This window comes from Bos grunniens, chromosome 11 (genome assembly GCF_055505025.1).
Source record: "Bos grunniens cultivar Pamir isolate PY7600 chromosome 11, Bosgru_T2T1.0, whole genome shotgun sequence".
NCBI classification, from domain to species: domain Eukaryota; kingdom Metazoa; phylum Chordata; class Mammalia; order Artiodactyla; family Bovidae; genus Bos; species Bos grunniens.
Window position 1 is genome coordinate 105,556,987 of NC_141175.1, and position 5,559 is coordinate 105,562,545.

Sequence of the window (5,559 nt, forward strand, 5' to 3'; positions counted from 1 at the left end):
AAAAGACACTTACTCCTTGGAAGGAAAGTTATGACCAACCTAGATAGCACATTAAAAAGCAGAGACATTACTTTGCCAACAAAGGTCCGTCTAATCAAGGCTATGGTGTTTCCAGTGGTCATGTATGGATGTAAGAGTTGGGCTGTGAAGAAAGCTGAGCACTGAAGAATTGATGCTTTTGAACTGTGGTGTTGGAGAAGACTCTTGAGAGTCCCTTGGACTGCAAGGAGGTCCAACCAGTCCATCCTAAAGGAGATCAGTCCTGGGTGTTCACTGGAAGGACTGATGCTAAAGCTGAAACTCCAGTACTCTGGCCACCTCATGCGAAGAGTTGACTCATTGGAAAAGACTCTGATGCTGGGCGGGATTGGGGGCAGGAGGAGAAGGGGACGACAGAGGATGAGATGGCTGGATGGCATCACCGACTCGATGAACATGAGTTTGAGTGAACTCCGGGAGTTGGTGATGGACAGGGAGGCCTGGCGTGCTGCGATTCATGGGGTCGCAAAGAGTCAGACACGACTGAGTGACTGAACTGAACTGAATGCCCCTACTATTCCCTGTTATCACCATACTGATGCAGCTTATGATTGCTCCATGTATTATCAACTGTCTAACCTGTTTTTTCTCTGCCCAGGTCAACAAGCTACAACATGCAGTACCAGTTCAACAAGAATATATAAAACAGTTGACCATGGAAAATGTTAGTCACCTTTAGATGAACACCGCTATAAGGACTCTGAGGCTTGAGATTAGCAAGAGGTGGAGGCCCAAAGGCCCTCTCTGTCCCAGTTCAGCAGGAAGTAGCCAGAGAGACCTCAACAACCCTACTCCCAAAGAATTGGTCCTCCCCCCTCTGTTAAGCGGGGAATGTTAGGTAGGTAAAATAGGAAAAAGGAGTCCAAAATAGCAGTGGCTAGAAGACAAAGAGGAAAAAGCCCACGAAAGTAGAACAAGGAAGGTCCAAGGAGGGGAGTGAGGACTTCAGGTGAAGCAAAGAGCCCTCCAGGCTAGCCCAATTTACATAGGGCAGGCTCAAGGGAAGGAGAAAAACAGAAAAAGAGGAGCCAAAATTGAGCCGTACTTCTTTTGGGTTGGCCTGCCCTCATGCCTTGAGGATGTATTTTCCTTTGCTTGCCAAATAAAACTGAGCTGTAACCAAAAAAAAAAAAGTAAAACTCATTCTAATTTCATGAAAGGTAGAAGCTGGACAAAATCCGTCTGAAAGTGTTCAGGGATTTTTGAGGCCTTGGTTGCTGGCCATGTTCCACCTTTAGTTCTTCAAAGATTATATTTACAGGTGACACATGACCTAAAAATAACTTGTTAAAAGTTTGTTTTTTAAAGTTTATTTATCAACGTTAATTTAAGATAGTAACCAATTTGTCTTTATCATGATGTATAGTTTTATGGGGGAAAAATTTTTTTAGCTTGTATCCATCTGAAATCGTCTGGCGCCTCCAAGTGGCCATCTTGGGAGCACCAGTAATGACCTGAGTGAAAGTTGCCTGCATGCTCAGTAATGTTTGACTCTTTCTCCGTTCCATGGAGTGTAGCCCACCAGGCTCCTCTGTCCATGAAATTCTCCAGGCAAGAATACTGGAGTGGGTTTCCATTTCCTCTTCCAGGGCATCTTCCCGATCCAGGGATCGAATCCGCATCTCCTGTGTCCCTGCATTGGCAGGTGGATTCTTTCCCATTGTGCCTTCTGGGAAGCCCATGAGTGAAGGTTACATTTTTTAAAAACATTCTTCTTTTTTAGAATCAGAGGATAAATGCCGATATTTCATAATGGTCTCTCTGAATTCCTCCAGAGATTTACCCTTTGAGGGTTCAGTTAGGAATCTCACCTAAGTTAAGGCAGTTTGTTTGGCATCATGATCTGCTAGAGCACCTCCTTTGACCTCCATATTATCTTTTTCACATGAACCGAGGCCCTTCTAAGAGCTACTTCTCTAGGCGACAGGAGCGACTCAAGTTCTTTAGCTTGTAGTTCATTTTAAAATTATTTATTTATTTGGCTGTGCTGGGTCTTAGTTGTGGCGTGTGGGATCCCTCGCCCGGGGTCAAACCCATGTCTCCTGCACTGGCAGGCATTCTTTACCACTGAGGCACCAGGGAAGCCCACATGATGGGTGGATGAATTCGCTCAGTCGTGTCCAACTCTTTGCAACCTCATGGACTGTAGCTTACTAGGCTCCTCCATCCGTGGGATTTTCCAGGCAAGAATACCGGAGTGGGTTGCCATTTCCTTCTCCGGGGGAACTTCCCGACCCAGGGATCGAACCCGGGTCTCCCTCATTGTAGGCAGACGCTTTACCGTCTGAGCCACAAGGGAAGCCCATGATGGGTATATACCTCTAAGTATTGAAAGCAGGGACTAGAAAAGCTATTTTCGAGTATTTACATGACTCAACACATACTCCATGTTCACAGTAATATTATTCACAAGAGCAAAAAGGTAGAAGCAACCCAACTGTCCATCGGCAGATGAATAAACAATACAGTATACAGTGGAATATTATGCTGTGCTGTGCTCAGTCACTTCAGTCATGTCTGATTCTTTGTGACCTCATGGACTGTAGCCCACCAGGCTCCTCTGTCCATGGAGTTCACCAGGCAAGAATACTGGAGTGGGTTGCTGTGCCCTCTTCCAGGGGATCTTCCCAACCCAGGAATCAAACCCGTATCTCCAGCATCTCCTGCATTGTACACAGGTTTTTTACCCACTGAGCCACCTGAGAAGCCCCACAGTGGAACATTATCTGGCCTTAAAAAAGGAAGATTCTAACACATGCTACACATGGATGAACCTTGAGGACATAATGCTAAGTGAAATAAACCAGTCACAAGAGGACAAACACTGTATGATTCCACTTACATGAGACAATTGATCCAATTCATAGAGACAAAGAATAGAATGGTGCTTGCCAGAGACTGGAGAGAGAAAGGAATGGTGAATTACTGCTTAATAGGTACAGAGTTTCTGTTTTTCAAGATGAAAAGAGTTCTGGAGATGAATCATAGGGATGGCCACACAACAATATGAATGGACTCAATGCCTCTGAAGTGTTCACTTAAAAATGGTTATGATAGTAAATTTTATGTTATGCATATTTTATAACAAATTTTTTTAAATGTCAAAAATGTACATGAATGTTCATAGCAGCTTTGTTTGAAATAGCCAAAAACTGAAGATAAACTATATACATATTCTACAATGATGAATGGTTAAACAAAAAGGAAGAAACTATTGAGGCATTCAACAACTTGGAAAGACATCAAGAGTATTATGCTGTGATCTCCAAAGGACATGTAACTAACTCCATTTACATAACATTCCCAAAATGATAAAATTTTAAACATGGAGAACATATTAGTGGTTGCCAAGGGTTAGGGATGGTGGAGGAAGACAGAAAAGGGAGAAAGTGACTCTTAAGAGAAAGCACGAGGGATCTTTGTGATGACAGTTCTACCATGATTGTGGTGGTTACAGAAATCCACACATGATAAAAACTGTATAGAGCTACACACACCCCCACATGCATGTAAACCCCACGATTGCATGTAAACTGATAGAATCCAAATGAATTCTGTGAATTTTATCAATATGTACAAGGGTTTTGATACTGTATTATAGGTAACCCTTGAACAACATGGGTTTGGACTGCCATCGGTCCACTTATACGCACAATTTTTCAATAAATATTGTTGTACTACACGATATGCTTCCTTGGTGGCTCAGTGGTAAAGAATCTGCCTGCCAATACAGGAGATGTGGGTTTTATCCCTGGGTCGGGAAGATCCCATGAAGAAGGAAATGACAACCTGCTTCAGTATTCTTGCCTGGGAAATCACATGGACAGAGGAGCCTGGCACGCTACAGTCCATGGGATCACAAAAGAATGGGGCATGACTTAGCGACTAAACAACAACAACATGATAGGCAATTAGCTAAATCCATGGATATGGAACCATGAATTCAGAATACCGACTATGGGACCTGAGCACCTATGGATCTTGGTATCCATGGAAGGTCCTAAAACCCATCCTCTGTGGCTACTGAAGGGTGACTGTAGAAGATGCTACCATTGGAAATAACTGGGTGAAAGATGCAGGAGCCCTTTCTGTACTATTTCTGCAGCTCCCCATAAATCTATCACTATTTTAAAATAAAAGAAAAAACAAACAGAGCAGAACCTGAATGCTTGGCTATTGGCCAAATTCCCTTGTAATCTGAGCTGTCCATCATGAACTGGGTGCCCTCTACTCTTGAGTGCCATGACCATGGCCTCTACTCTTGCTGTATTATCTTCTCCCTTCAACCTCCACCTACAGCTTCACGGTAACTTCCATGCGACCAGGTGCCTGAAGAACAAAACTCTTAGGTTCTGCAAGGTATGTAGGCATGGCCTAAAAGGACACAGCTGCACAACATCCCACTTTGGGAAAGCTCTGAGGAACAGAGGTGGAGGAAAATCCTCTCAGTGGACAGAACTTTGAGCAGTGCACTTGGTTGTTCATTTTGCTCGATCAGGTGTACAGATCTATACTTTTTCAGAGACCATGGCTAATGGCTTGGCTCGCTGATCAGGTACTTGAAAGGAATGGGATTAGAAAATTCAAGGAGGTGTGGGCAAGAGGGTGTGGACAGACTTCTCTAATTTGGCACAGAATGTGAACTTAATTATGCTCCATATGAATGCTTACCAAATAGGAGGGTTTTAATGAGGTGGACAGAATAACCAACCTGAGAATGTCAGTCTGCTTCCTCCCCCAGTCAAATGGACTCAAGGGCAATGCACTAGGGATGGAAGTTATGTTTGAGCTCAACAACAAAGACTTTCACTTACTATGGCCAATATGGCTATAGCCACTGCCGAGCGTTCAATATTCTAACAGCAGAGACCGACACTGGCCCTCAATATGACAGAACACGCCGAAGGATCAGTCAGCTAACCTGTTGCAGATTGACCACATCGGGCCAGTTCTACTAAGGAAGAAGCAGCCCCTTGTTCTGACACTCTGGATATGGATTCGTCTTCATCGCCCGCAGAGCTTCTCCCAAATCCAGAGCGTTACTGGAGTTGGCTATGAACGGCTTTTTTATTCTTCCGTGTGCACCATTCCCCGCTTCGATCTTCACTTAGACCCCGCTCCGTGCTCGTCCGTACCTCTCATTTCGGTTTGGGGAGAGTCCACAGCATCAGCTTCATTCAGTGAGAGGATTCTGTCAGCGGTACACGCGCTCGCGGCTCTTTAGATCCCGAGGGTCCCGCCGGCAGAAGACAGCGCGCCAGCCCCGCCCACCCCAGCCTCAAGCCTCGCCCACCCCGGCGGCCGGCCCAAGCCCCGCCCCTGGGTCCTAACGCGAGGACCCCGCGGGGGCTGTCCGCGGCGAGGCCGGATTCATCCCACCCCGCTGCCTGTCCGGACACCCCCTCACTCGGGCCTGCGCTGCGGCGCGGCCCCCGGACCCTGGGGATTCAGTCTCGGGCTGAGGTCCGCGGCCGGTGGATGGAGAGCAGTCACGACAGGCGGTAGGAAGGCTGCTCGGCC